The sequence below is a fragment of the Cebus imitator genome, unplaced genomic scaffold, assembly GCF_001604975.1.
Source record: "Cebus imitator isolate Cc_AM_T3 unplaced genomic scaffold, Cebus_imitator-1.0 Scaffold97, whole genome shotgun sequence".
Lineage (NCBI taxonomy): Eukaryota > Metazoa > Chordata > Mammalia > Primates > Cebidae > Cebus > Cebus imitator.
Genome location: NW_016107412.1, coordinates 3,749,179 through 3,760,919, shown reverse-complemented (window position 1 = coordinate 3,760,919; position 11,741 = coordinate 3,749,179). Strand labels below are relative to the sequence as shown.

The window sequence follows — 11,741 nt, the reverse complement described above, 5'->3', positions numbered from 1 at the left end:
AAAGAGTCTGCTTTATTTTAGTTTATAGTTTTGAATATCTGTTCCCTCCATATTTCAGGTTGAAATGTGATCCCCAGTGTTGGAGACGGGTCTAACGGGAGATGTTTGGGTCATGGAGGTGGATCCCTCATGAACGGCTTAGTGCCCTCCCTGCAGTAATGAGTTTATGTTAATTTTGGTTGTTTAAATAGCTAGAATCTCCATCTCTCTCTTGCTCCCCAGTCTCTTGCTTCCTCTCTCACCATGGAATGCACCTGCTCCCCCTTCATCTTCTACCATGACCGGAAGCTTCATGAGGCCTCACCAGAAGTAGATGTTGGGATTAGGCTTCTTGTACAGCCTGCAGAGCTATGAGCCAAATGAATGTCTTTTCTTTATAAATTATCCAACATCAGGTATTTCTTTAAAGCAATAAAGAATTAGACAGCACTATCCCCTTCAGCAATAAATGAGAGTTCAAATTTATCTACATCCTTACCAATGCATGTTACTCTCTTTTAATTACAGTCTTTCTAGTAGGTGTGAAGTTTCATCTTACAGTTTAGTTTGCTTTTTCCTAATGTGCAGTGAGGTCTAGCACCTGTGTTTGTTAGCCATTTTTTAAAATTATACTTTAAGATCTGCGAACATGTGCAGAATGTATAGGTTTGTTACATAGGTATACATGTGCCATGGGTGGTTTGCTGCACCCATCAACCCTTCATCTACATTATGTATTTCTCCTAATGTTATCCCTCTCCCTTTCACCCACCTTCCAACAGGGCCTGTTGTGTGATCTTCCCCTCCCTGTGGCCAATGTTCTCATTGTTCCACTCCCACTTATGAGTGAGAACATGTGATGTTTGGTTTTCTGTTCCTGTGTAAGTTTGCTGAGAATGATGGTTTCCAGCTTCATCCATGTCCCTGCAAAAACATGAACTCATTCTTTTTTATAGCTGCATAGTATTCCATGATGTATATGTGCCTCATTTTCTTTATCTAGTCTATCTTTGATGGGCATTTGTGTTGGTTCCATGTCTCTGCTATTGTAAATAGTGCTACAATAAATATATGTGTGCATATATCTTTATAGTAGAATGATTTATAATCCTTTGGGTATATACCCAATAATGGGATTGCTGGATCAAATGGTATTTCTGGTTCTAGATCCTTGAGGAATCACCACATTGTCTTCCACAATGGTTGAACGAATTTATACTCCCACCAACGGTGTAAAAGCATTCCTATTTCCCCACATCCTCTCTAGCATCTGTTGTCTCCTGACTTTTTAAGGATTGCCATTCTAACTGGCATGAGATGATATCTCACTGTGGTTTTGATTTGCAATTTTCTAATGACCAGTGATGATGAGTCATTTTTATATGTTTGTTGGCTGCATAAATGTCTTCTTTTGCAAAGTATCTGTTCATATCTATGTTGAATAGGAATGGTGAGAGAGGGCATGCTTGTCTTGTGCCAGTTTTCAAAGGGAATGGTTCCAGCTTTTGCCCATTCAGTATAATATTTTCTGTGGGTTTGTCATAAATAGCTCTTATTATTTTGAGATATGCTCCATCAAAACCTAGTTTATTGAGTGTTTTTTAGCATGAAAAGGTGCTGAATTTTATCAAAGCCCTTTCCTGGATCTATTGAGATAATTATGTGGTTTTTGTCATTGGTTCTGTTTATATGGTGAATTACCTTTATTAATTTGCATATGTTTAAACAGCCTTGCATCCCAGGGATGAGCTGACCTGATCATGGTGAATAAGTTTTTAATGTGCTGCTGGATTCGCTTTGCCAATATTTTATTGAGAATTTCTGCATCATTATTCACCAGGGATATTGGCCTGAAATTTTTTTGTTGTTGTTTCTCTGCCAGGTTTTGATATCAAGATGATGCTGGCCTCGTAAAATAAGTGAGGGAGGAGTCCCTCTTTTTCTGCTGTTTGGAATAGTTTCAGAAAGAATGGTACCAGTTCCTCTTTGTGCCTCTCATAGAATTTGGCTGTGAATCCATCTGGTCCTAAGCTTGTTTTGGTTTGTAGGCTATTAATTTCTAACTGTATTTTAGAACTTGTTAGTCTATTCAGGGATTTGACTTCTTCCTGGTTTAGTGTTGGGAAGGTATATGTGTCCAGGAATTTATCAATTTCTTTTAGATTTTCTAGTTTATTTGCATAGAGGTGTGGTGTTTCAACAGTATTCTCTGATGGGATAAGTGGTGATATCCCCTAACATCTTTTATTGTGTCTATTTGATTCTTCTCTCTTTTCTTCTTTATTAGTCTGGCTAGCAGTCTATTTATTTTGTTAATCTTTTCATAAAAGCCAGCTCATAGATTCATTGATTTTTTTAAAGGGTCTTTCATGTCTCTATCTCCTTCAGTTCTGTTCTAATCTTAGTTACAGGTATTGATCGACTTACCACCTATGCAACTTACGACCATTCGACTTTATGACCACAATCGCTAGCCAGGACTGCTCCGCATCTGGCAGCACAAACGTTGCCCAGCTGGGTGTACGACAGTGCGGACCAGCTTCCGGAAGCACTACCATATCCGCGTGCACCATTTCAACTGTACATATAGCCTACTCAACTTACAACCAAATCGTGTTACGACCAGTCCGCAGTCCCGACCGTGGTCGTAAGTCGAGCACTAGCTGTATTTCTTGTCTTCGGTTAGCTTTAAAATCTGTTTGTTCTTGCTTCTCTAGTTCTTTTAATTGTGATGTTAGAGTATCTATTTTAGATCTTTCCCACTTTCTTCTGTGGGCATTTAGTGCTATAAATTTCCCTCTAAATACTGCTTGTGCTGTGTCCCAGGTATTCTGGTACATTGTGTCTTTGTTCTCATTAATTTCAAATAACTTATTTATTTTTGCCTTAATTTCATTATTTACCCTGTAGTCATTCAGGATCAGGTTGTTCAGTTTCCATGTAGTTGTGCAGTTTTGAGTGAGTTTCTTAATATTGAGTTCTAATTTGATGGCACTGTGGTCCGAGAGACTGTTTGTTATGATTTCCATTCTTTTGCATTTGCTGAGGAGTGTTTTACTTCCAATTTTGTGATCAGTTTTTCAATAAGTTCTGTGTAGCGCTGAGAAGAATGTATATTCTGTGGACTTAGAGTGGAGAGTTCCGTAGATGTCTATTAGGTCTGCTTGGTGCAGAGCTGAGTTCAAGTCCTGAATATCCATGTTAATTTTCTGTCTCATTGATCTATCTAGTATTGACAGTGCGGTGTTAAAGTCTCCCACTATTATTGTATGGGAGTCTTGTTTCTTTATAGGTCGTTAAGAACTTGCTTTATGTATCTGGGTGCTCCTGTATTGGGTGCATATATATTTAGGATAGTTAGCTTTTCTTGTTGCATTGATCCCTTTACCATTATGTAATGCCCTTCTTTGCATCTTTTGATCTTTGTTGGCTTAAAGTCTGTTTTATCAGAGACTAGGATTGCAACCTAGTCTTTTTTTTTGCTCTCCATTTGCTTGGTAAATATTCCTCCATCCATTTATTTTGAGCCTATGTGTGTCTTTGAACATGAGATGGGTCTCCTGAATATAGCACACCAATGGGTCTTGATTCTTTAGCCAGTTTGCCAGTCTGTGCCTTTTAATTGGGGCATTTAGCCTGTTTACATTTAAAATTAATATTGTTATGTGTGAATATGATCTTGCTATTATGAAGCTAACTGGTTATTTTGCCCATTAGTTGATGCAGTTTCTTTACGGTATTGATGAACTTTACATTTTGGTATGTTTTTGCAGTGGTTGGTACTGGTTTTTCCTTTCCATATTTAGTTCTTCCTTCAAGAGCTCTTGTAATGCAGGCCTGGTGGTGACAAAATCTCTCAGCATCTGCTTGTCTGCAAAGGATTTTATTTCTCTTTCACTTACGAAGCTTAGTTTGGCTAGATATGAAATTTTGGGTTGAAAATTCTTTTCTTTAAGAATGTTGAGTATTGGTCCCCATTCTCTTCTGGCTTGTAGGATTTCTGCCAAGAGATCTGCTATTAGTCTGATGGGCTTCCCTTTGTGGATAACCCGATCTTTCTGTCTGGCTGCCCTTAACATTTTTTTCTTCTTTTCAACTTTAGTGAATCTGATGTTTATGTGTCTTGGGATTGCTCTTCTTGAGGAGTATCTTTGTGGTATTCTCTGTATTTCCTGAATTTGAATGTTGACCTGTCTTGCTAGGTTGGGAAAGTTCTCCTGGATAATATCCTGATGTGTGTTTTCCAACTTGGTTCCCTTCTCCCCATCACTTTCAGATATACCAATCAAATATAAGTTTGGTCTTTTCACACAGTCCTATATTTCTTGGAGGATTTTTTCATTCCTTTTCATTCTTTCTTTCTCTAATCTTGCCTTTATGCTTTATTTCATTAAGTTGATCTTTAATCTCTGATATCCTCTTATCCGCTTGATCAATTTGGCTATTGATACTTGCGTATTCTTCATGAAGTTCTCTTTCTCTGTTTTCCAGTTCCATCAAGTCATTTATCTTCTTCTCTAAACTGGTGATTCTAGTTTGCAATTCCTCTAACCTTTTATCAAGGTTCTTAGCTTTTTGCATTAGGTTGGAACATGCTCCATTAGCTTAGAGGAGTTTGTTATTCCCCACCTTCTGAAGCCTACTTCTGTTAATTCATCAAACTTATTCTCCATCTACTTTTGTTCCCTTGCTGGAGAGGAGTTGTGATTCTTTGGAGGAGAAGTGGCATTCTGGTTTTTGGAATTTTTAGCCTTTTTACACTGGTTTTTCCTCATCTTTGTGGATTTATCTACCTTTGGTCTTTGTCATTGGTGACCTTTAGATAGAGTTTTTATGTGGTCATCCTTTTTATTGATGTTGATGCTATTGCTTTCTGTTTGTTAGTTTTCCTTCAACAGTCAGGTCCCTCTTCAGTAGGTCTGTTGGAGTTTGCTGGGGATCCACTCAAGCCCCTATTTGCTTGGGTATCACTGCTGGAGGCTGCAGAACAGCAAAGATTGCTGTCTGCTTCTTCCTCTGGAACCTTTGTTTCAGAGGGGCACCTGCTAGATGCCAGCCAGAGCTCTTCTATTTGAGGTGTCTGTTGATGCCTGCTGGGAGGTGTCTCTCCCTCAGGAGGCACGGGGGTCAAGGACCCACTTGAAGAGGCAGTCTGTCCCTTAGCAGAGCTCCAATGCTTTCCTGGGAGATCCACTGCTCTCTTCAGAGCTGGTAGGTAGGAACGTCTAAGTCTGCTGAAGCTCCACCCATAGCCACCCCTTTCCCCAGGTATCCTGTCCCACGGAGATGGGAATTTTATCTATAAGCCCCTGACTGGGGCTGCTGCCTTTCTTTCAGAGATGCCCTGCCCAGAGAGGAAGAATCTGGAGAGGCAGTCTGGCTACAGCAGCTTTGCTGAGCTGTAGTGGGCTTCACCAGTCTGAACTTCCCAGTGGCTTTCTTTATACTGTGAGGGGAAAACTGCCTACTCAAGCCTCAGTAATGGCAGACACCCATCTCCCCACCAAGTTTGAGTATCCCATGTTGACTTCTGATTGCTGTGCTGGCAGCCAGAATTTCAAGTCAGTGGATCTCAGTTTGCTGGGCTTGCTGGGGGTGAGATCTGCTGAGCTAGACCACTTGGCTCCATGGCTTCAGCTCCCTTTCCAGGGGTGTGAATTGTTCTGTCTCACTGGCATTTCATGCACCACTGAGACATGAAAGAAAAACTCCTACAGCTAGCTCGGTGTCTGCCCAAACAACCACCCAGTTTTTTTGCTTGATACCCAGGGCCCTTGTGGTGGAAGCACCCGAGGGAATCTCCTGGTCTGTGGGTTGTGAAGACCATGGGAAAAGCATAGTATCTGGGCTGGAATGTACTGTCTCTCAGGACAGGGTCTCTCACGGCTTCCCTTGGCTAAGGGAGGGAGTTCCCTGACCCCTTACACTTCCCAGGTGAGGCAATGCCACACCCTGCTTCTGCTCACCCTCTGTGGGCTGCACTCACTGTCTAACCAGTCTCAATGAGATGAACCAGGTACCTGAGTTGGAAATGCAGCAATCAACTGCCTTCTGTGTTGGTCTTGCTGGGAGCTGCAGACCAGAGCTATTCCTATTTGGCCATCTTTCCTGGGCTACATTTAATATTTTCCTCTTAGCCATTTTTATATAAAGTTTCTATTCAACCCTTTTCTCCTCATTTTAAAAAATGGGTTGTCTTATTATTATTGAGTTGTAAGAGTACATTGTGTATTCAGAATATAGTCATTTATTGGATTTACTATTTGCAAATATTTTCTCAATGTCTATGTGCTGTCTTTTCATTTCTCTACTGATATTTTTAATGTTAAATTTTGATTCTGTCCAAATTATTAATTAAAAATTGCTATTGTGCATTTTGTGTTCTATTAAAAATTCTTTGTCTAACCCAAGGTCATGAAAATTTTCTTCTCTTTTCTTCTAGAAGCTTTATAGTTTTATCCTTTATATATAGATCTCTCTGTCTTGAGCTATTTTTTTTTGTGTGTGTGTATGGAGTGAGATAAATGTATGAATTCATCTTTTTTGTAAATAAATATCTAAATGTCCCAGCACCATTTGTTGAAAAGACAATTCTTACTCCACTGCTTGAAAATTCATTAAAAATTAATGAACTCTCATTAGCCTTTGATGGTTCCATACAGCCTGCTGAATCCATTCAAACTGCAGCCTGACTTTATGGCTCTCCCATCCCCAGCCTCAAGGATACATCACAATTTATTCACATTCTGTATTATCTTTCACTATCTACTCTCCATTACTCTGTGTACCAATTAACCTAAATCACTTGATTCCTAGTATGTGCTATGCTTTCCAGTTTAAGCTAGTTACTTACTTTACATTATTCTGCCTCATTCTTAGATGTTTAAATCTTACTTGTTCATTTCAAATCCCACTTCAAAGCTATCTCTTATGAGAAGCCTTCCTCCTACTAGATGTGATCTTTCTCCTCCTCATGACCGTGGCTCTCAAGCTGTATGTCTTTGGATATGTGCCATTTTCTATTTTGCATTATAATTATTTCTCAAAATGCCTGTCTCCATGGTAGAATTAAAAGTTTTTTGAGAGGGTTTAATTTGTGTTCAGTTGATCCTCAATCTCTGTTGTATTTTTTTTTTTTGAGTGAAGGAATGAATAAATAATGTTACATGTAACTGCCCTTAGACGTTTAATGGTAAGCTATTTGCAGATAGTCGGACTGCACTATCTGAACTCAAATTCCAGGAACTTTGCTTAAGTCCACAAAGGTTTTCTAATTCTTCAGGAGACAGTTACTGAGTCTGATTAAAATATGTGTGTGTGTGTGTGTGTGTGTGTGTGTGTGTGTGTGTGTTTATCAGAAGGGTAAGACTCTTATCTGCTGTTTTCCAAGGTCTTGGTGACTGTTTCTGAACGTAAAGATCAAAGGGTTATGCCCCATAAGCAATTGAAGACATTTCAGAAAGTTAAATGTGAGGAATATTGTATTCAAATGTGAATTATATGAACGTGAATACTGAACAGTATTCACAATACACATTTGACATTTTGAAACAGTAGCAAGACAAATGTATTAGATTTATGGGTAGTTGTGAATATTTCCATTGGTCAGTCAATATATTTTTTCTTCTCATGGCAATGTTTGGAAGGTAGGTGCTGTGACTCACACCTTTTCATTAGAATCTGTGTTTACAGAGATTTATTTTTTTCAAGAAACTTCCTAATATAGTTTCCAAAGAGCTGAGAAAAAAATTTTTTTTGACACTTGAAAATGCTAGACGTATAAGCAAATAGCATGGCAAGGAAACTTACTATATTCTGACTTCAGGAATTTGCCAGCATGGAAGAGTCTTTTCAAAAGTGAGGTGGAAATTTAGGTTAAAACAGAGATTTAAAGTAGGGTGATCTGGAGAATGACAAAAAGATCAGAGTAGGCATGGAGAGGATTATGGAAGAAAGAAGAAAAGATGAGATGGAGTGAAGAAGAGGGTAAAGTCTTTCCATAGACTTAAATAAGCTTTAGGCAATTATCGGAACTTTCAAGGGAATTATCTGAACTGCACATCTAAATTTGTTGAGGTTCCTCCATTGTAGCTAGTATCTAGTTACGGTTTGCATGGTAAACCTGCTTTTTTGTGTCATGAGTGGCTTACAAGTAGAAACCATTCAGTGAAATCTTCAAAGTAAGTCTGTGTCCACCAAAGCAGTTCACAGACCTGTTTACAACTTTTCTGTCTGTCTCCTAGACTATCTCCGGCCATGCAGTCTTTGGACACTACATCTGCTGTTTGAACACAGAACTCATTTTTTTCAAAAGGAACAAGAGTGTATTCCAGCCCACAATTTTAATGAATATCTTGGTAAGGATTTCAGATTCTTCCCTAGAAGATAAAAAGTTAACTAAGCAAGTCATATACAGACCTGGCTTCGACAGTTGAATAATTAAAGCGATCAGCAAAGATCATTCTTTGGTTGCCAGAAAAATTATTAGAAGCACGATAAAGTTTGCATGTCTTAATGTGGCTCTGAATCTTAAAAAAAATACCTAAACAGAAATAAAAATATTGAATCTCTACGATAATCACATTGTAAATCGAAACAAGCAATGAGAAAGAAAAAATTGGCAGATGGTGGGGCGGGTTTGGGGGAGGGACAAAAAAGTGGTAAATTCATGTGAGTGATGCAAACTCCCAAGTGCTGTACCTTATGCTTGATACATGAGTGTTTGAGTTAAGGTGTTAGTTTGTCAGTGGCTATGTGTCAGAACTGAGCATAAGGGTTTTTAGGTGTCATACTCAAACAAACATTTCTCATTCCACAGTCAGATATCTTAGAATCCACAAAAACATGGAATTCACTGGGAGGAAACTACTTTGTAGTTACCTGGTGAAGCAATAGGAATCACACAACTTTCATTGAACTGCTGGGGGTAAAGTGGATTGCTGGCCTTTTATGTTTTATCTCTGAAATTGGCCCCCCAGCAGCAGCTTATCATTAAATCTGACACATCTTGAATTTGCCTTTTTTACATTGTAAATTTAGCAGCTAGTGGTTTTATCTTTTTCAGCATCTATACTTCCACATTTTGAAGAGACTAGTTTTAATGAGACTATTTTTAGCTACTTTAAAACATGTGGCATTCCCTTTTCAACAGGTTAAATTGGATATCTTCCCCCAAATGCAGAGAAAAACAGACCAAAAAAGGTAAGAGGAATAAATATGGAGCATTTGTGATGTATAGTGATAGATTTTGAAAAGAGACAGCATTGATAATAAACATGGAAAGTTAATCCAAAACATTGAAAATATGCAATAACCCGGGTCGAGATACTTTTCTATTCTCCTGGCACCTGAAGAAATATTAATTTTATTTTAGCTCGAAAATAAACACACACACACACACACACACACACACACACACATTTTCTAAAGAAAACAACCTTCTGGTTCTGAATTTTTTCATGTGAGGCTGACTGAACAATTGTTAGTATTTCACTTTTATATTTGTAGATGTTTTATCTTAGGAGATACGTTGTCAGGCTCAATCAGCTTTTGAAATCGGTTTTTGCAGAAGATAATTTAACTTTAATGTATCGCATTTCCTTCCTCAATTACTAATTACTGAAGATTAATGTTTTCAAATAAGGCCTTTTCTCCCTATAATCCATCTCTTCCTGCTTCGATCTAGCAAGAAGCCTGCTGAAAGACGTCATAATCCTATTGTTTGCAATATTATAGCCCATGACACTGGGAGCGTTTAGGGTGTAATGATTGTAGTAAGAATCCTTGTGAACAAGTAGAAAGTACAGCTCATGAAAGAAATTAAGTTTCTCCAATGGGTAAATTAACTGTGACGGATTTTCTTCTCAGTGTGTTAACAATCTGCCTTTCAATGAATCTTGAAGCAGATTCAAAGTTGATTAAAAGTAGCATAGACTGTAAATAATATTGTATAAACACTACCAAAGCAGGAGTTTCTTTATTACTAAGTTCTTATCTCTAACTAACACCAATTTCATTAAATCTGACGGAGAGTGACATGTTCTTCTTGAGTTTGGCCGCCGTAGAAATTTTACCTGAATTGCAGACATACAGGTATGGGCCAATTATTCTTTATTTTCTTTATTTATGTCCACACTTTTACGACTTTTGACATATATACATTTATTACATAACTTTCATAATCTTATGACGATTTGTAAGTTTCATTTAAAATTTGTTATAATGATCCATTTTCAGTTACCTGTGTATTATTTATTGAATATCTTGAATTAATATTTTGGTGTTGGTAATATTTAAATCTAATATCAAATTTTAGAGAAGATTCCATTAAAATACTATATACTTGAACAAAATGTATTTGATATTTTCCCCAAATAACAACAACAACAAAAAAAACCTTTTCAAAATGAAGGTGGTCCAGAGTTGAATGGTGAAATATACAAAACATTTAAGGTAAAGAGCATGACTTGCTTTATTCCTCAGAACTACTTTGTTGGTTCTCATGAAGAAATAAAGAAATCATCTGGATTCATTTTCATATACCAAAATCTTATTCATTTTTAAATGCAAATAAGAATTTGTAATAATACAAATGCAATGTGTTAACTCAGTACACATGTAAACATTTATTTTTACGTGCAACAATGCAGAACTCTACAAAAACTAATATAACAACTATAAATATATTTGGAAAGAGGTTTCTGAATGTTCTTATGCTCTTGTGGTCTATGAAGGTATTTGCCTCTTTTGTGATTGCTCAAAAAGCAATCAGTGTTGAGTCTTAAGAAATTTGTTACTAATTTAGAGTCTCAAAGTTGTACTGAGACCTTTCCATGAATCCAAACACTAATCCCATTGAATTTTACATCTTTTATAGAAGATAAAATTAGATAATTATATGGAAATGCTATGGATAATTACATGTAAAAGCATGGAATGACCAACAAATGTAAGATGTGACTGTCATTATGTTTTTAAAGCTGAAGAATTAAAAACAAACATTTGTCATTAAATATAAACAAATATAATTAAGGACAATAAGGACTTATAACTCATTTAAAATGAATGATAATTTATGGGTTCATACTGATAATGGAGAGCTAGCTAGAGAAACAGAGAAATGGGGAAGGAGAGAAACTTCTTTCTCTTCTAACTTTAATTTAGGTTCAGGGATATATGTACAGGTTTGCTATATAGGTAAACTTTTGTCATGGGGGTGTTGTACAGATTATTTCATTATCCAGGTACTAAGCCTAGTACCTAGTATTTTTTCTCATCCTCTCCCTTCTCCCACTCTCTACCCTCAAGTAGACCCCAGTGTCTCTTGCCCTCTTTGTGTCCATAAGTTCTCATCATTTAGTTTTCACTTATAAGTGAGAACATATGGTATTTGGTTTTCTGTTCCTGTAAAAGACATGGTCTCATTGTTTTTGATTACTGCATAGTATTTTGTGGTGTATATGTACCACATTTTCTTTAACCAGTGTGTTGTTGACGGGCATTTAGGTTGATTCTATGTCTTTGCTATTGTCAATAGTGCTGCGATGAACATTTATGGGCATGTCTTTTTGGTAGAACGATATATATTACTTTGGCTATATACCCAGTAATGGGATTGCTGGGTCAAATGGTAATTCTGTTTCTAGCTCTTTGAAGAATTGTCATACTGCTTTCCACAATAGTTGAATTAATTTACCTTCTCAGCAACAGTATATAAGCATTCCCTTTTCTCTGCAACTCACTGCCATCTGTTTTTTTTTTTT

The 11,741-nt window shown here is 37.3% G+C and overlaps 1 pseudogene; it reads left to right on the top strand.

Annotated features, from left to right (window-relative positions):
• The first annotated feature begins 2,436 nt into the window (after positions 1–2,436).
• LOC108309790 overlaps positions 2,437–11,741 on the top strand; it is a 44,660-nt pseudogene continuing 35,355 nt past the window's right edge.